This window comes from Miscanthus floridulus, chromosome 15 (assembly GCF_019320115.1).
Source record: "Miscanthus floridulus cultivar M001 chromosome 15, ASM1932011v1, whole genome shotgun sequence".
Classification (NCBI taxonomy): Eukaryota; Viridiplantae; Streptophyta; class Magnoliopsida; order Poales; family Poaceae; genus Miscanthus; species Miscanthus floridulus.
The window spans coordinates 27,772,379-27,792,929 of NC_089594.1; the positions used below are offsets into that span (position 1 = coordinate 27,772,379).

The 20,551-nt window shown below is 45.6% G+C and overlaps 1 long non-coding RNA gene and 1 pseudogene across 1 annotated transcript; both read right to left on the reverse strand.

Moving 5' to 3' along the window:
- Positions 1-541: 541 nt before the first annotated feature.
- On the reverse strand, positions 542-4,549 carry LOC136507268 (uncharacterized; annotated as a pseudogene).
- Positions 1,606-2,816, reverse strand: LOC136509635 (uncharacterized). Its single transcript, XR_010772405.1, has 3 exons — positions 2,449-2,816; positions 2,084-2,173; positions 1,606-2,005 (listed from the first exon to the last, which is right to left on the reverse strand). It is a non-coding gene; the product is annotated as an uncharacterized lncRNA (long non-coding RNA).
- Positions 4,550-20,551: the final 16,002 nt, after the last annotated feature.

Consider the following 20,551-nt stretch of genomic DNA (forward strand, 5'->3'; position numbering starts at 1 on the left):
GAACAACATGAAGCTGCTGATACCAAGGAAATTGAAGATGCATTCGAGAATCTGTTCCTGGATGAACCAGAAGGTGAAGATGATGCATCTGGTGGCTGAGAGGCATTGGTTGACTGGGAGTGTTGGAGTACTTTTGTGTGAGTTGAGAGTGGATGTGTCACTCACTCACTTGCTTAGTTTTCATTTGAACATTTGAACAATGGTCTGTAATAACTATGTAAGATTAAGACATTTGGAGCTGGCTGCACTCTTTTTTTCTGCCTAGGGTTTCTCACAAGGATGAGTTTTACCTAGGTAGGTTTTTAATGAGGCAGCATTGCACAAAACAGCTCTTTTTGATATTTAAATCTGTTGTCTTCATCTTGTTGTTGCTGCTGTTTATTGCCTAAGTGTCCTAAATGGCTAAGTGTGAAAAAATTGTGTTGGTCAAAATTCATACTTATGTGTTCATGGTTGAAAAAAATGGATTGAGATGTTTATTTGGAGGTGTTTTAGATTTAACGGGCTGTGGGCTGGCACGGCCTGCTATTTTTGCCGTGCCTCACGGGCCAGCACGGCACGAAAAATGGCCCACAGGCCCATGCCTGGGCCGAAGGCCAGGCCCGCAGGCTGATGAAGCACGGCCCGCAGGGCACGGCGTGCCTCCTTGGCCCGATAGCCATCGTGCCGTGCCGGCCCGTGACTGTGCAGTGCCAGGCCGGGCCGGCCCGATGCCCAGATATATTTGGATCCTAACCAAACCAACATCAAAATAAGCTACGCTTCTCAAGGCCGACCTGCGAAACAGCAGTGCTAGCTCTCACTCCCAGAAGCACCACCATCACCAAATAGCACTGCATCCAAGCCAAGGATCAGCTTCCCCTGCTCCTCGACGACAACAACACGGCGCTGCAGTACGACCTCCCCGTCCTCGACGGGCACCACCTTCTATCCACGAGAGTCCAGCAGCACCACGACGTCCTCGCCGATGCTCGTGTGCGGGCGCTGAAACGGGCGCTGAAGCTGCATGACGCGTTGATGATGCGGGCGGTGGTGGTTGCCTCCACGGAGTTTATGATATGTGCGAACATGAACTCCATCGCGCAGCTCTCTCTTGTTACCTCCTTCGTTTTGGCGTAGCTGGAGGATCCACGGTAAGCGATGCAGTTGTACCCGAAGTACTCCAAGCATAAAACCTTGTCGTCCTCAGACAATGCTGAGCACCCTTTGCCCTTTACTTTGAGGTCGATCTCAAAGATAGGCTCGTCCAGAAGCATGACTGCACGGCTAGGGCCTGTAAGTTCCAAGAGTGAGTCCTGCATATGTCAGACACAAATGGGTTCAGTTCAAAGTTTTAAATAGCCGGCTAAGCCTCTTAGCTGCTGACCTTCTCAGCAGCTAAGCACAGCTATAGCGGGAGATAGCTGCAGCTAAGCCATTTAGCTGTTTTTGCAAAAAAAATGAAAAAAAAAGACATGACCTTGACATAACTTCATAATCATTACCGATTGATACATAACCAGTTGAAAGGAGTACATTATAGATTACAGGAGTACATTACAATAGGCTGCACTGGGCCATTTAAAACTAACAGACAAGGCAATAACCAGTTGATAGTTGATAGTTACATAACCAGTTGAATAAAGCTACCAGTGCAACACAAAAGGTCATCAAGAGTTCTACTCTCACTAATCAGACAAGGCAATATTGCAATCAGACAGTGGATACTAAATTACTAATACGAGGCAATATTGCAATCTTCATTTCTTCTAGTCTCACTAATCAGACTCAGAGACATAGGGAGAGAGAGACTTATCAGAGTCAGTAGTCTGCATTAGAGTACCATTAGCACAATCTTCTAAATCGGATGATGGAGCTTCAGGCTTCACTAGGCCATTTCTCATCAAAGACTGCAGGCTCCGGACTTTCCTCTCACAAGCTAAGGAGCTGCAGGTCAGACTCAGAATCCTTGCTATCAATTTCCTAAGATTTGGTGTGCTTGTGCCATGGTGCAGCCACCATTTTGCTACATAAACATTAAACAAGTTAGAATAAAAATATGATATTCAACAATCAAATTAAGTTCACATATTCAGTTGTTCACCTGCTGCAAATGATCCATCTTTCACAATCTCTGACTTATTTGTTGGGAATCTTGATGAGAACATACAGAAAAAGGGATGCTTCTTTTGCCCTACACCATTTTACACAACCAGTAAATTTTGGATAACTGGGAACAATTCCAGCCCACAGATTCATAGCATCCCCGAAAAGTAAATGATGCTCATCGCATACACTTATTAATTAATTTGGCCGAAGCACACAACCAGCACTTAGCTCAGATGTAGCAAATCAGCAAAACATCGCTTACTGAGCTCCCCAAATTCACCTCGACTGCTAACAATTCCAAGGACATCCCTAGGGCGACGGAATCAAAACCAAATCTAGGCAAGGGGGGCGGGGCCTGACCTGCATGATCTCGTGGAGGCGGTATTCCACGTCGGGGGCGAGCACGACATCCCTCGGTCGAAGCAGCCGCCGGCACCGGTCGCCTCCACGAGCCGCCGCCAAAGGGCACAGCCGTCGACCTCTGTTGATCTGCTCGATGCCGATGCCGGGATGGGGAAGATGAAGAACCAAGTTGGGGAAGACAAAGAACGGGAGAGCGGCCAGGCCGCACGGCCGTCTCCGGCCCGCCGCCGCCGGAAGAGAAGCCGCCGCCGCCGCGTGCCCTTTTTTTTTCCGAGACCGAGAGAGACCGACGCGGCGACGCTCGTGGGTGGAAGTGGAATGAGCGAGTGACCGAGTGTTAGGGTTACGGGACGGAGGTGGGCTGTGACTCAAGCTGGGCCGTGGCCCGTGCTGCGTCAGTTTCGCGGGCGGCCAAAATTTTAGCTGCCGCTAAGGTGTGGCCCATTTAGCGGCTATCTCCGGATTTAGTCAGCTATTAGCTGCTATCATTTCTTAGCGCAAAAAACTGCATCGCTTAGCTGCTTCCGTCCCCAGCGGCTATCTCCGGCTATAGCTGCAGCTATAGCCGGAGATTTAAAACTTTGGTTCAGTTATCCTGTGAGATAAAAGAAATAGAGTAGCGGCTTTCAGTAGAATGCAGAATTACTGAGCAGGGGATAAATGCCCATTGAAATAAATAATTATCAGAGTTTCATTTTGACAAACAAATTCTAACATTTCAAAGAATAAACAGTACTAACTGAATTACCATGACATCTCTCCAACCACATTAGACAAGTGAAGTATTCTGTATTCCTACTTAGTTAGAATGGTTTCATTCATGAGCTTCAAAGAATAAATAGTACTCACTGAATTACCATGACATCTCTCCAACCACATTAGACAAGTGAAGTATTGTATTCCTACTTAGCTAGAATAGTTTCATTCATGAGCACCCATATATATTTCGTCAAATTGTTAGCTCCATTTCAGATTTTAAGCAACAAACTAAGAGGTAGGGATGAAAACGGTACGAATATTTTCCGACCGTATTCGAAACCGAATCCGTTTAGAGGGGTTGAGATTTGTCCGTATCCGAGTCCGGATATCCAACATCCGATACCGTATCCGTATCCGAATACTCAAATCGCATATTTATGATGTCGATATCCAATCGTATCCTATCCGACATAGTTGACACTATCCGTATTCGAATCCGAATCCGGACATAAATATGAAAACAAATGTAATATCGGTGATATCCGTCCGTACCCGATCCGTTTTCATCCCTACTAAGAGGTAAGAGCAAAGAAAACATATATAGCGAGCCAAAGCAGATTATTAACCATGAATAATACTCCTGTATGTACAATGTGTAGTGTGCGCGCAGCTAGTGGATTAGATGAAATGAGAGTGAAAGGGATGAAGCTTTGGGTGCCTGCGATGAAGTGAGCGTCTGGCAATTGTTCCTGTCGCGGCGGAAGAGGTAGTTGCGCTTCCAGTCCAGGGAATCGCGCACGGCAACATCACCATAGACGTCCAGAGGCCACTGGAGGCCACCAGTGAGATAAGCCACCTTGACGAAGAAATAAAACCTCCATGGTGTCCATAGGCTGAAGGTAGATGGGTAGCACCGGCCCATCCGTGTGACGCATCGGAAGCAGCTCGGCTGTCAAATTAATAATGTGGCCATCAGACGTACGATTCATATAATAAAACAGCTTTTGCCAGGCATAGATAGAAATCAGGAAAGAATGGCGAAGATCATCGGAAGATGCAGATGAGAAACAGCAAGGAGAGAGATCCAATCCAGACGACCAGACCCAACGAAAACGTACTCAGTTTGTAGAAGGCGTCGTCGTCGTACTTGCCATAACTAACGATCCACTCCTTGCGGTGGATCCCAAAGATCTCGTGTGGCCCCATCTCCACCTCCTCGTCGTCGTCGTCTTCCATCTCCACGGCGTGGTGGTCGTTGTTCCCCTCGCGCGGCGTCTTGGTGGCATCGCCGCGGCTAACCATTTCACCGGCTGCCTTGTGCCTTCTCCATCAGACCCGATCTCTTGTGGCTGTGGTCGCTCTCGCCCCGCTTCGCCTCGACATCCAGCGGCGCCGCCATCTTCCGCGCCGTTTTAAGGAGTATTTATTATTTAGTGGCTTTTTTTCTTTCCGAGGGTAATCTTGCGGCAAAATGCATGTCTGATACGAATCGAATGTGTTGGAAAAACGAAAGCGATGGATGGATGAAATGACCGATCGATACATTTATGAACAGTGTAAATGTATATATACATCACTCCCGGAAATAGAGCCTTTGCCGAGTGCAAACTGCTTTACCGAGTGTCAAAAATCAGAGTGCTGCACTCGGCAAAAAGTTCTTTGCCGAGTGCCGGGCACTCGACAAAGAATTACACTCGGCAAAGGATTTCTTTGCCGAGTGCCAGACTCTCGGCAAAAGCGCGGCACTCGGCATAGGCTACCCCGCGTAACGGTGTTCGGCCACGTCCTTCTTTGCCGAGTGCTTGCTGTTAGTCACTCGGCAAAGGTTTTTTTTTTTGGAAAATACTTTGCCGAGTGCCCCTGACACGGCACTCGGCAAAGATTTTTTTTGAAATGTCTTTGCCGAGTGCCCCAGATCTGGAGGCACTCGCCAAAGAGGAAATTTTTTAAAAAAAAATCGAAACCCTCTTTACCGAGTGCCTTATTCTTGGCACTCGGCGAAGACACCCTTTGCCGAGTGCCGCGAAGACACCCTTTGCCGAGTGCCATGCCCCGGCACTTGGCAAAGTTTTTTTGTTTTTTTTGTTTTTGGCCTCCAAATTTTTTGTGCAGCTCTTTTAAAGTACCAGGAACTCCTAGTTAGAATTTGGGGATTTTTTTTGGCTTTTTGATATATTTAGTTACTTTATTTTGTTTACTTGAATTTTTTTTCGAAAAATATAAATTTGAACCACACGTGGTACGAATAATGGAATTTAATGATTCAAAAATTGATAGTCATGTTAGTGTTTGTAGTTTGAAGCCGTATCCAGGAACGGACCCGAAATTTCGGACATCTTGTTCACGAAACATGACCGCGAACTTGCGTGCGAAGTATTTTTAAATTCTATAAAAAGCAAACAAAGTCCGAAAATCATGAAACTTATTGAGATATCATGATATCGTATGTGCAGGCTATGATAAAAATTTCAGAAGATTTTGTGCACATTGTCACGTACGATGCTTACAAACCAGTACATCTCTACATACGAGATCTGGGGCACTCGGCAAAGACATTTAAAAAAATTAAATCTTGCCTCCTTTGTCGAGTGCCTCCCTGATCCAGCACGCGGCAAAGGGCGGGTGGGGCACTTAATCAGTTTTGTTCGGCCGGGCAGTCCAAGCAGACAGCCAGCCAGCCCCCGCGCCCACGCCGGCCCGACCCCGCCCCCGCCCATGCACCGCGCGCCACCATCCACGCCCACGCTGGCCCGCCTCCGCCCCCGCACCGCCCTCCGTGGCCATGCCGGCCTGGCCCCGCCCCCGAGCCGCGCGCCAACCTCTGCGGCCACGCCGGCCCGGCTCGGCCACCGAGCCGTGCGCCGCCCTCCCCTCCCCGTGCGCCGCGCCCGCGGCCGCCCCCGCGCCCGCCAGCCACCGGGCCGCGCGTCGACGCCTGCCCGCGCCCCCGCGCCCGTGAGTGGCCGAGCGTGGCCAGCTCGCCCACGTCGGCCCGCCAACGCCAAGGAGCCAGCCCTGCCCCCGGCCACGCCCCGTGGACCGCCCGCCCCGACGCCGCCCGTGCCTGACCCCGTTCCCGACTCCGACGACCCCGACCCCAACCCCGACGCCGCCCGCCCCTACCCCCGGCACCCGTCAGGTATGCCCTCTCTCTTGTGGTTGTCGTGGTAGTGATAGTTGTAGTAGTATTAGTTGTAGTAGTAGTGTTAGTGGTAGTAGTAGTAGAAGTAGTGGTAGTAGTAGTAGTAGAACTAGTGGTAGTAGTAATAGCAATAGTGGTAGTAGTAGTAGTAGCAATAGTGGAAGTAGTAGTAGAAGTAGTGGTACTACTTGGATACATTCTTCTGCATGGATTGATATCCAAACTACATGGCTTCTCTTGAGACATATGTGCTTGTCGGGCATCGTGCCGCTGTTTTTTGCAGGTTTTGGAAACCTCGCCGTGCAGGGGAGGTTCTGCCGATTTTTTTTAAATGACAGTATTTTGTTCCATTTTTTGTAGAGAAGAGCCCGTCGGAGCCGAGTACGAGTTCCCGTCGCCGTGCTGGTCTACCTGCACCATGTTGCCTCTCCACGTCCCTGCTAGCCTGACTCCGCCGCCACCCTAGGTATAACCCCTCTTTCCGTATCATGGTCGTAGATCATGTAACCCAGTTAGGTGTCTCCCGTTCGAAAGAGATACGGTTGGAGGTATGCAGATCTTTGCATATCTATGACCATATCTGTTTTGGATTGTCCATGTTTTTTGGATAGCCCACGGATGCGTAGATGGGTTAGTTTCCATGGTCTGCTTCGGTCTGAGATAGAGTTTCAGCATCACCTCCCTGTTGTTCTCCGGATACGCACTCTTCTTTGGCAGGACGTGTATCTGGAGAACAGAGGGGAGGTGCTATCGAAATTCTGTCTTGGACCACAGTAGAGCATGGAAACTAACCTCATCTATGCATCCGCGGATGGGATTAGGACCTATCCTCACCTATTAGACAGTAGGAACACCATGTAGATCCAATTGATGGTTACATTACTCACTGATACATATGTTAGAGGATGGATGACCGTTAGTGGATGTACACGGGTTGGAGAAGTCAGAGTGTCACACCCAATTTTAAGGACAAAATCGAGTGCACATCATATGTATGCCAGGATCAATTATTCATACATATAATGACATCATGATAGTATCACTGCATTGTTCAAAACTTAAAACTTAAACTTCATTACAAAATGACCCGTGGGTCTGAAAGAAAATTTCATAAACTTTATTCTAACTCTAGTGGAAAGGTCTCCATCTTCACAGGAATGTCGACTGAGGGCAGCACTAGCCTAGTACACGTCATCAGGGTCGAAGGCCCCGTCTTCAATGTACTCCTCTTCACCGTCTCCAGCGCCTGGGTGGGGTAGCAGGGGGACAAAGAGGAAGGGTGAGTACATCGAAATGTACTCCGTAAGTGTGGGAAAATATGATATGAGGCTTATAACAAGGACAGGCTTACAAAGGTTAAGACCAGCACTTAAGCAACACACCTATTACCTTAAACCTTAAGCACATATTTAATTAGGTGAGATCTTCCTTCTCCTCAGAGAACCACTGAAACCAACATAAGGATCCCATCCGAGCACCCCACCTGGATTCCATCCAAGCAAACCAACACTTGGATTCCATCCAAGCCTCCCAACTAAACCAGAGCCATCTAATCAAGAAGAAGTCCAGGCTGCTCTCGACCGTGAGCACGGCTGATATATCAGTTTTACACTCTGCAGAGGTTGCACACTTTCACCACGAGTCATGTTTCCCCATCACGCTTCACACTACCTAGGTGCTCAGCGGGGTCACACTACAAGGCCTTTACAAAGTCCCTCCAAGTCTGTTTTACACCTTCACTAAGGTTTCTAACCGCTAACAGTGGGTACCAACACCACTGCAGAAGCCCCCTCTTGTGCCACACAAACCGACCTGATGTAGCATAACTTGGAGGAAACTAATTACTTGGCTAGGGCCAGAGCCATATAGCCCTCGAGGTTGCGCTGCTAAGCCGAGTTACTTGTCCATGAACCGTTCCTTAGAATCCAAGCAGGAACGAGCACAATCCATTCCACCAATTCCAACAATCCACCAGAAAACATTTACCCAAAATCTGGCACACACCTCCGCTAAAACCAACCATCCTGCCTGGATTCCTATTCACCATGTTGCTATAAACATTACCAACCCAAGTTGCATAAATCATTAATCAATATTAAATGATAACCTTTCCAACCCAAGACTGCAAGCTAAGCAAGACAGCTACCCAACCAACCCAGGTTACAAGGATGATAACATCAAGTTCTAGTAAACCCTAACATAGGATTCAAATTATGACTCAGCATGCAACTAATGGTCTAACTACACTAACTCAAATCAAAACAAAAGTAGGAGCAAGTATGGTCAAGGACACTTGCCTTCGAACTAGGTTCGGATCAGAGGTGTCGAATTCCTGGTCCTGGAAGTTCACAGGTGTCCGGCACCTTCTACGCACAAACAACAAGCATGGGCCCACAAAACAATTCAATAATAGTACACCATAGCACATTAAAAGTTTATAAAACCTATACTAAACAGTAGTACTCGTCTCTACGATCGCGCGGATATAAAGAACGCGAAAAACGGAGTTGAAACGAAGAAGTTACGGCCTCCCGAAGACCAGGGACTAATCTGCAGAGAAATCAGGGACTAATCCATGAAACTAGAAAATATTTATTTGCAATCCGATCCTTCTTCTTCCTTGGGTCGGGCACTGTAGCTACGCGCGTGCTACAGTGCAGACAGAGGCCTGGCGGCTGGGAGACCAGCAGAAGAGCACAGGGAGGAGAGGGGGTGGCCGCGAGGGCAGAGCTAGGCCGTCCAGGGACCTGTCTTGGCCGACCGTGGGGTTGGCTTGGCCGGCCAGAGAGAAGGCAGGGCTGGCTGCCAGCAAACACAGAGAAGAAGGTAGCAATGGAGATAGTTCGCCGGAGAAAAAAAAAGATGGAAACAGGTCAATCGGTGATGGATTCATGTAATAGGATATACCACAGCGTAGATAACAAAGAGATCTACCTCTGGGTGGTGGTGGTTGTCGCCGCAACGCGACGGTTTGCCCGAAAAGCTCGCCGGAAGTTCGCCGGAAACCTAGCCTCTTCCGAACTTCGGCGTCCGATCTAGGAGGCTACGGGTGGCGGCTGCGGAAACGGGTTGTACTTCTGGAACCCTTGCATCGAGAGGAACACCGGCATATATATAGTCCTAGGGTTTGGAAAAGTTTCGGAATTTCTTAATTTCGGGATTTATTTCCTGTTTAAAAATAATTCCAGGAAATTCCTGAAATCATATTTAAGCCACGAAAAATCACAGAAATTAAAGAAAATTCTGAGAAAATTTCGAGAGGTAGATATGAACATGATGGATCAAAATATGGAGTTTGGAGCTCATGAAAAGGTTATTGGAAGGTTTCAATAAAAAGATTAAGCTGTGGGAAAAAGGAATTTAATTCCCGGAAAAGCGAGAAAAATTCCCGGGAGACTCGAAACGACTCCTAAACGTGTTTTGAAAGTTATCACATCATAAACCAAGATGCAAACGGGATGAATGCAACAAAACAATTGAAGCCTATGTTGAATTGAGTTTTAATTGTAAATAGTTTTCTCCTCCAACTACAAATTTGGTCATATGTCTACTTTAGTTATATCCAAATTTAGAAACTTGCAAAAATTAAAAAGTCCAGGGTGTTACAAACCTACCCCCCTTAAGATGAATCTCGCCCTCGAGATTTGGAAAGGTTGTCAAAGAGATGAGGGAACTCTGTCTTCAAATCCTCTCTTTCCCAAGTGGCTTCTTCCTCTGAATAATGCTTCCACTGAACTTTGCACATTTTGACTCTTTTGTTCCGAGTAACTCTTTCTGAGGTTTCCAGAATTCTGATAGGTTCTAAGAAAGACAAATCATCTCTTATATTAAGTTCATCAAGAGACAATTGTTCTTCAGGGGCTCTTAAGCACTTCTTTAATTGTGATACATGGAACACATCATGTATCCCTAAAAGCTGTGAAGGCAGTTCTAGCTGATAGGCTACCACTCCTTTCCTATCAATCACCTTGAACGGACCGATATACCTTGGTGCAAGCTTTCCTCTAACATTGAATCGTTTGAGACCTCTAAACGGTGACACCTTAAGATATACAAAATCTCCCACTTCAAAAGTCAACTCTCGTCGTCTTTTATCTGCATAACTTTTTTGTCTAGACTGAGCTGTCTTTAAGTTGTTTCAGGATTTCTTTTACTTGTTCCTCGGCTTCTTTTATAACATCTGGACCAAATACCTTTCTTTCCCCAACTTGGTTCCAAAACAAAGGAGTTCTGCACTTTTTCCCATATAAGGCTTCGAATGGTGCCATTTTAAGACTTGCTTGATAACTATTATTGTAGGAGAATTCTGCATAAGGTAGATGTTTATCCCAACTTTTGCTATTCTGTAAGGCACAAGCTCTCAGCATATCCTCTAGAATTTGATTGACTCTCTCTGTCTGACCATCCGTCTGTGGATGATATGCTGAACTAAAATTCAATCGAGTATCCATTGATTCATGCAGTTGTTTCCAAAACCATGACGTGAACTGTGTACCTCTGTCTGACACTATGATCTTGGGCACGCCATGCAAACACACAATCCGCGACATATACAACTCTGCAAGTTGAGCTCCTCGATATGACTCCTTGACTGGGATGAAATGAGCCACCTTTGTCAACCTATCCACTATTACCCATATAGAATCATAACCCGACTGTGTACGAGGTAAGCCAACTATAAAATCCATACTTATTTCTTCCCATTTCCACTCTGGAACTTTCAGTGGTTGTAGCAAACCTGTAGGGTCTTTGATGTTCAGCCTTGATTCGTTGACAAGTATCACATAACGCCACATACTCAGCTACCTCTCGTTTCATGCCGTACCACCAAAATTGCTGCTTGAGATCATTATACATCTTTGTACTACTAGGGTGTAGAGAGTATGCTGAATCATGTGCTTCCCTCAGAATTAACTCCTTAATTGACTTTATGTTGGGGACACAAATCCTTCCTTTAAACCATAACACACCTTGTTCATCTTCTAGTGAATCCTGGGGCTTTGTCCTCTTTAATCAATCCCTTGATCTCTATGATCTTCTCATCTGTCAACTGACCCTTGCGGATATCTTGTTCCAATGTAGACTCTACTTCCATGGCAATCACTTCAGTGTTGGATACAAAGCCTAAGTTGAGTTTAGCAAACTCTTCATACAACTCAGGTCGTTGTTCCTAGTAACTCCAACACATTGCAATAGCTCTTCCAACTTAATGCATCTGCAACCACATTGGCTTTGCCTGGATGATAGTTGATATTCAAGTCATAATCCTTTATCAGTTCTAACCATCTACGTTGCCGAAGATTCAAGTCTTGCTGAGTGAAAATATACTTTAAGCTCTTGTGATCTGTGTAGATTTCAGTCTTCTTCCCAATCAAATAATGTCTCTAGATCTTTAGAGCATGAACTACTGCCGCTAACTCTAAATCATGAGTTCGGATAATTCACTTCATGCTTTCTAAGCTGTCTCGAGGCATAAGCTACTACATGACCTTCTTGCATCAGAACACAACCTAGACCTTGTCGTGAAGCATCACAATAAACAGAGAAACTTTTTTGAACATCTGGCATGATTAGGACTGGAGCAGAAGTTAATCTCTTCTTCAGTTCATCAAAACTAGCCTGACATTATGCTGTCCACACAAACCTTGATCCTTTCTCCAACAACTTGGTCATAGGTCTTGCTATCTTCGAGAACCCTTCAATGAAACTGCCGATAATATCCAGCCATTCCCAAGAAGCTTCTAATTTCACTAACATTTTGGGGCGCTTCCCATTCTAGAACATCCCTCACTTTACCTGGATCAACTGACACTCCTCCTTCTGAGATGACATGACCCAAAAAGGAGACCTCCTTCAACCAAAACTCACATTTGCTAAGCTTTGCATATAGTTGATTCTCTCTCAGCCTCTGTAATACCAATCTTAAATGTTCTTCGTGCTCTTCCTCATTTCTAGAGAATACCAAAATGTCATCAATAAACACCACAACAAACTTGTCCAAGTAGTCCATGAAGACCTTGTTCATAAGATACATAAAGTATGCTGGAGCATTTGTTAACCCAAAAGACATTACTGTGTACTCATATAACCCATAACGAGAAACAAAAGCTGTTTTAGGAATATCTGATGCTCGAATCTTTAACTGATGGTACCCCGATCTTAAGTCAATTTTAGAGAACACACATGCACCCTTCAATTGGTCAAATAAATCTTCAATGCGAGGGAGAGGATACTTGTTCTTGATTGTAACTTCATTTAATGCACGGTAATCAACACACATTCGTGTACCCCCATCTTTCTTTGGAACAAAGATAACAGGGGCTCCCCATGGAGATGTACTAGGACGTATATACCCTTTATCTAAGAGATCTTGGATTTGATCTTTTAACTCAGCTAATTGATTTGCATCCATTCTATATGGTCTTTTATAAATAGGTGCAGTTCCTGGGACTAACTCAATAACAAACTCAATTTCACTGATCTGGTGGCATACCTGGTAGATCCTCAGGGAAGACATCTGGATACTCCTAGACCACTCGAATATCCACAACTACGTTGGCTTGGTTGAGTTTGACTTCGCCGATTGGTTCTGACCATGCTTGATATTCAACCTCAGTTCCATTTGTGTGCTTCATCTTGATCAATCTCTGAGCACAATCAATCACCCCTTGGTACTTGGTTAACCAATTCATTCCCAGAATTACATCAATTCCTTTGGAGTCCAGAACAATGAGGTTGGAGAGAAACTCTACCCCCCTTATGTTTATACTTAGTCTTGGGCATACATGCCTTGATATCATTTCTCCTCCAGGAGAAGCAACTAATAAATTGTTTTTCATCAAAAGCATAGGCATGTTGTATCAGTGCTATGCATCATGTTGATATAAATGAATGTGAAGCTCCAGAATCAAACAATACGGTAATAGGGTTGGAGTTGATAGAGAACATACCAATTAGAACATTCGGGGCTTGTTGAGCTGATTCCATAGCGATATGATTAACCTTGCCCTGACTGTAATTCTGTCGAGCTTGCTGCTGAGGTTGTCCACCATTACGATTTTGGTTCCCATTCTGAGCTGTTGGTTGGTCTTGCTGCTTCAACGGGCACCGATTGGCAAGATGCCCCATCTGATGACATTTAAAACAAGGACCAATGTTGCTAGTCCCTTGAGTTGAGCGGTTCTGCTACTGGGTCTGAACCATCTGGCATTGCTGCTGCTGTGTTGACATCTGCTGCTTGTACTGACCAGATCCTTGGTTGAAGTTTCGCTGCTGTTGCTATTGTTGATACTGACCTCCTTGGCGCACAACTTGCCCAGGTTGGTTGAAGCGGGGGCGAAGTGTTACTACTAGAAGACTGACCCTGAAAAGCCATCTTCCTCTTGCGATCAGTCTCAAGAACTTTCCTTTCTCTCTCAATAGTAAAGGCCTTGTCAACCAGCTTCTGGAAGGTGTCATACTCATTGGAGGACAGAGCATAGCGAATCCAGGGTTCAAACCATCTCTAAAACAGTCTTGCTTCTTGTCATCAGTGTCGACATCACTGGAGGCATAACGGGACAGCTGCGTGAACTTAGTGAGATATTCACGAACTGACATTGAGCCTTGCTTGAGTTCTAGAAACTCCTTGCGCTTCACCTTGATTTCACCAGAAGGCACATAATGAGAACGAAAACTCTGACAGAACTCCTGCCAAGTGATAGCTTGAGCATTGGGATGAGCAGCAGTGTAGGCAGCCCACCAATCTTTGGCCTGACCTTGCAGTTGATGAGCGGCATATAGAACTCGATCATGACCCACACAATGAGCAATCTCCAACTTGCTCTCAATGGTCTGGAGCCAATCATCTACATCCATTGGCTCCACAGCATGCTTGAAGATTGGAGGCTGAGTCATCATGAACCTCCTGAGAGTGTCTTCCTGGCGAGGTGGTGGAGGTAGTGGAGCGGGATTGGGTTGAGCCATCTGTTGCAGAGCAGTCATCATCTGAGCCATGGTCTGCATCATCTGATTTTGCATGGCCGCCATTTGTACTGGATCATAAACTGGCGGTGGAGGGTTTGGAGGGTTGTTGTTGGGATCATTGCCGAGGGGGTTGTTGTTCAGATCATTGTCTCCAAAGCCACCACCTCTCCTGGTGTTCACCATCTGATATGATCATGGACAAGAGTGAGATAGGATAGAAAGAAAACCCCAACTAACTATAAAATAAAACTGGTAAACAAATGATGTCGTTGTAGTCTTATGGCTAACAACACACCAACAATCATTACAAAGATCCAAATCATTCATTTGCACATGCACCAAATCACACAACGGACTAGCATTCCACACATAGGGATGCACCTTATGAACGGAGGAGCCTATTTTGGACCAAAACTTTTAAATTGAGCATCAAGGAAGTAAGAGAAATTGAGGACGAGAAAACTTTTTATCAAACTAGTCTTATAAAACCATCATGTCTACCTAGGCTAGCGTCCTACAGTCAACAATAGCTTTGATACCACTCTGTCACACCCTAATTTTAAGGACAAAATCGAGTGCACATCATATGTATGCCAGGATCAATTATTCATACATATAATGATGTCATGATAGTATCACTGCATTGTTCAAAACTTAAAACTTAAACTTCATTACAAAATGACCCGTGGGTCTGAAAGAAAATTTCATAAACTTTATTCTAACTCTAGTGGAAAGGACTCCATCTTCACAGGAATGTCGACCGAGGGCAGCACCAGCCTAGTACATGTCATTAGGGTCGAAGGCACCGTCTTCAATGTACTCCTCTTCACTGTCTCCTAGCGCCTAGGTGGGGTAGCAGGGGGACAAAGAGGAAGGGTGAGTACATCGAAATGTACTCCAGCAAGTGTGGGAAAATATGATATGAGGCTTATAACAAGGACAAGCTTACAGAGGTTAAGACCAGCACTTAAGCAACACACCTATTACCTTAAACCTTAAGCACCTATTTAACTAGGTGAGATCTTCCTTCTCCTCAGAGAACCACTGAAACCAACATAAGGATCCCATCCGAGCACCCCACCTGGATTCCATCCAAGCAAACCAACACTTGGATTCCATCCAAGCCTCCCAACTAAACCAGAGCCATCTAATCAAGAAGAAGTCCAGGTCGCTCTTGACCGTGAGCACGGCTGATATATCAGTTTTACACTCTGTAGAGGTTGCACACTTTCACCACGAGTCATGTTTCTCCATCACGCTTCACACTACCTAGGTGCTCAGCGGGGTCATACTACAAGGCCTTTACAAAGTCCCTCCAAGTCTGTTTTACACATTTACTAAGGTTTCTAACCGCTAACAGTGGGTACCAACACCACTGCAGAAGCCCCTCTTGTGCCACACAAACCGACCCGATGTAGCATAACTTGGAGGAAACTAATTACTTGGCCAGGGCCAGAGCCATATAGCCCTCGAGGTTGCGCTATTAAGCTGGGTTACCTTGTCCATGAACCGGTCCTTAGAATCCAAGCAGGAATGAGCACAATCCATTCCACCAATTCCAACAATCCACCAGAAAACATTTACCCAAAATCTGGCACACACCTCCACCAAAACCAACCATCCTGCTGGATTCCTATTCACCATGTTGCTATAAACATTACCAACCCAAGTTGCATAAATCATTAATCAATATTAAATGATAACCTTTCCAACCCAAGACTGCAAGCTAAGCAAGACAGCTACCCAACCAATCCAGGTTACAAGGATGATAACATCAAGTTCTAGTAAACCCTAACATAGGATTCAAATTATGACTTAGCATGCAACTAATGGTCTAACTACACTAACTCAAATCAAAACAAAAGTAGGAGCAAGTATGGTCAAGGACACTTGCCTTCGAACTGGTTCGGATCAGAGGTGTCGAATTCCTGGTCCTGAAGTTCACGGTGTCGGCACCTTCTAGCGCACAAACAACAAGCATGGGCCCACAAAACAATTAAATAACAGTACACCATAGCACATTAAAAGTTTATAAAACCTATAATAAACAGTATTACTCGTTGCTACGATCACGTGGATAAAAGAACACGGAAAACGGAGTTGAAACGAAGAAGTTACAGCCTCCCGAAGACCAGGGACTAACCAGCAGAGAAATCAGGGACTAATCCATGAAACCAGAAAATATTTATTTGCAATCGGGTCCTTCTTCTTCCTTGGGTCGGGTACTGTAGCTATGTGCGTCCTACAGTACCGCCAGAGGCCTGGGCGGCTGGGAGACCAGCAGAAGAGCACAAGGAGAAGAGGGGGTGGCCGTGAGGGCAGGGCTGGGCCATCCAGGGAGCTATCTGGGCCGACCGTGGGGTTGGCTTGGCCGGCCAGAGTGAAGGCAGGGCCAGCTGCCAGCAAACAGAGAGAAGAAGGTAGCAATGGAGATAGTTCGCTGGAGAACAAAAAAAGAGATGGAAACAGATCAATCAGTGATGGATTCGTGTAATAGGATATACCACGGCGTAGATAACGAAGAGATCTACCTCTGGGTGGTGGTAGGTTGTCGCCGGCAACGCGACGGTTTGCCCGAAAAAGCTCGCCGGAATGTTCGCCGGAAACCTAGCCTCTTCCGAACTTCGGCGTCCGATTTAGGAGGCTACGGGTGGCGGCTGCGGAAACGGGTTGTACTTCTGGAACCCTTGCGTCGAGAGGAACATCCGGCATATATATAGTCCTAGGGTTTGGAAAAGTTTCGGAATTTCTTAATTTCGGGATTTATTTCCTATTTAAAAATAATTCTAGGAAATTCCTGAAATCATATTTAAGCCACGAAAAATCACAGAAATTAAAGAAAATTCTGAGAAAATTTCCGGAGGTAGATATGAACATGATGGATCAAAATATGGAGTTTGGAGCTCATGAAAAGGTTATTGGAAGGTTTCAATAAAAAGATTAAGCTGTGGGAAAAAGGAATTTAATTCCCGGAAAGCAAGAAAAATTCCCGGGAGACTCAAACGACTCCTAAACGTGTTTTGAAAGTTATCACATCATAAAACCAAGATGCAAACGGGATGAATGCAACAAAACAATTGAAGCCTATGTTGAATTGAGTTTTTAATTGTAAATAGTTTTTCCTCCAACTATAAATTTGGTCATATCTCTACTTTAGTTCTATCCAAATTTAGAAACTTGCAAAAATTAAAAAGTCCGGGTGTTACACAGAGTGATTACACCACAGAATGGATGAACAAGACCGATGTTTTCTTGAACAGTGCATTTGGCAAGGCTGCTAAAGGACATTGCCTAGTTTTGTGTCCCTGCAACAAATATGGAAATAGGAGAAGGGTAAACAAGGTGGAAATAGGTAAACATCTTGTGAAGAATGGATTTATGCTAGACTACACCCGGTGAGTCCACCATGGTGAAGCCCATCATATGAGAGAGGAGGTGGTGAGACCACAAGTGGAGGCTTTTGATGCTGATGACGGGGTAGCAGACATGTTAGATGACTTTCATCAAGGACAGTTCGATGAGGGACGTGAGAAGGAGGAGATGGAGGCAGCCACACAGGCGTTCTATGACATGATGGACTCAGCACAGAAACCCCTTCACGATCGGTCAACGGTGTCTCAACTAGATGCCATTGGACGCTTAATGGGGTTGAAGTCCGAGTTAAACTTGAGTCGACCTGGCTTCGATAAGATATTGGTCGTGATTGGCACCCTACTTCCGGAGGGCCACATTCTGCCAAAGAGCATGTACGAGTTATAGAAACTCCTTGTCCGAAGGGGTGCGTCCTATTTAGGAAAGAACACGAGCATGCAAAGTTCTGTCCAAAGTATAAATCCTCTAGGTACCTGGAGCTAGACTCTGATGATGGCCCGAAGAGGCAACTTATGATCCTCATGAAAATCCTACGATACCTTCCGTTCCTACCGAGGATCCAACGGCTATACATGATCGAAGAATCCGTGAAACAGATGGCATAGCACAAAAATGGCAAACGGTACAGTCCTGACAAGATGGTACATCCATCTGATGCTGAAGCTTAGATCCGCTTTAATGACAAACATCATGACAAAGCAGATGAGGCTCGTAATGTACGTGTCGCACTAGCAATAGATAGGTTCAATCCTTATGGAATGATGGCTGCCCCATACACATGTTGGTCCGTCTTCGTTATCCCCCTTAATCTCCCCCCAGTGTCTCCTTTCAATGACATAATGTATTCTTGTCGTTGATAATTCCTGGACACCCAGAGAGTAATATGGATGTGTTCATGGAGCCCGTGTTTGATGAATTTGTCCGTGCTTAGGACGAAGGGTTATGGACATACGATCGAGCTACAAAGACAACCTTCAAAATGCACGTTTGGTACCACTACTACCTGCATGACTTCCTGGCGTATGGGATATTTTATGCCTAGTGTGTTCACAGGAAGTTCCTATGCCCAATATGCAAGGAAGGTGTGAGGTTCATTTGGTTGCAGAAGGGTGGCAAGTATTCGTCGTTCGACAGACATCATCAATTCCTACCTCTTGACCATCCATTCAGATAAGACATCAAGAACTTTACGAAAGGTGTCAAAGTGATAAACCCTGCACCACGGATGATGACTGGTGCCGAGGTTCATGCTCAGATAGATGCTCTCATGCCCAATGAAGAAGGTGGTTTTGTGGGATATGGTAAGCAACATATGTGGACTCATATCTCAGGCATGACGAGGCTCCCCTATTTCGATGACCTTCTTCTGCCACATAACATTGATGTAATGCACACTGAAAAGAATGTCGTTGAGGCACTTTGGACAACACTCATGGACACTGAAAAGTCTAAGGACAACCCTAAGGCTAGAGTGGACCTGGCAATGTTGTGCGATAGACCAAATCAAGAGATGCAGCCTCCTAGTCGTGGCAAGACCTAGAGAAGGCCTAAGGCCGATTTCGTCTTGAAAAAGGACTAAAGGAGAGAAGTACTTGAATGGATCAAGACGCTAATGTTCCCTGATGGGTATGCAGCGAATCTAAAGAGGGGAGTGAACTTAGGCACTCTGCGAGTAAATGGGATGAAGAGTCATGACTACCACATATGGATTGAGCGGCTTCTTTTGGTGATGGTTCGAGGCTATGTCCCAGAGCATGTCTGGCTAGTGCTGGTAGAGTTGAGCTACTTATTCTGCCAGCTTTGTGCCAAGGAGCTCTCTCGGACCATCATTGATGACTTGGAAAAAGCGGCACCCGTGTTGCTCTGTAAGTTGGAGAAAATCTTTCCACCTGGCTTCTTCTTATCGATGCAGCATTTGATTGTGCACCTCCCGTATGAGGCATGGATGGGGGGCTCGTGCAGAACCATTGGTGCTATCCAATCGAGAGATGTCTGAATACTCTTCACAAAAAATGTAGAAATAAAGCCAAAATTGAGGCTTCCATTGCAGAGGCATACATTCTAGAGGAGGTGTCGAACTTCACAGAGAAATACTACACTGAGAAACTTCCTAGCATTTATAATCCACCCCCTCGTTACAATGCTAGTGAAAATGAATCGAACCTTAGCCTTTTCCAAGGGCAACTCGGAAGCGCAAGTGCATCGACCACTAAGCAATTGAAAAATGAAGAGTGGCGCAGTATCATGCTATATGTGTTGACCAACCTTGTCGAGGTGCAGCCGTTCATTGGGTAAGTTCTAAATGAACTTGTTTCATTTCGCCATATGTCCTTGTTTCTTCATCCAACCCCTTGTTTCTCGTTGGTATAGGGAATTTCTTCGTCAATCCTAGCATGGATCAAGGCAACCTACCCCGCAAGAAAATGATACCCTTCTTTCACGGGGTGTGGGACTAGGGAGCCCCGATTTCATTTGTTGGTTCAAACAGAAAGCCCAAATTGATGCGTCTATAAGTGACGAGCTGAGACAGGTTGCAAATGGCTGTGCTGTTAGGGTCAAGTCATTTACCGGTTATGACGTGAATGGATATCATTTTCACACAGCAAGCTACGAGCAGAGTCGGCCCAATCAAAAAACCACAAATTACGCCCGACACTGATGGACTCGATTATTATGGAAGAATTGAAGAAATCTACAAACTATCATTCTATGGTTCCAAACCTCTTACTCCTGTCATATTCAAATGCCACTGGTTTCATCCTGGAGTAACGAGACGGACCCCTAAGCTTGGGCTAGTTGAGATTCGATAGGATTCCGTCTATCCAAGAAAAGATGTCTACATTGTGGCTCAATAGGCCATCTAGGTTTATTATACGTCATACGCGTGCAAAGACGCTGAGCATCTTAAGGGTTGGTCTATTG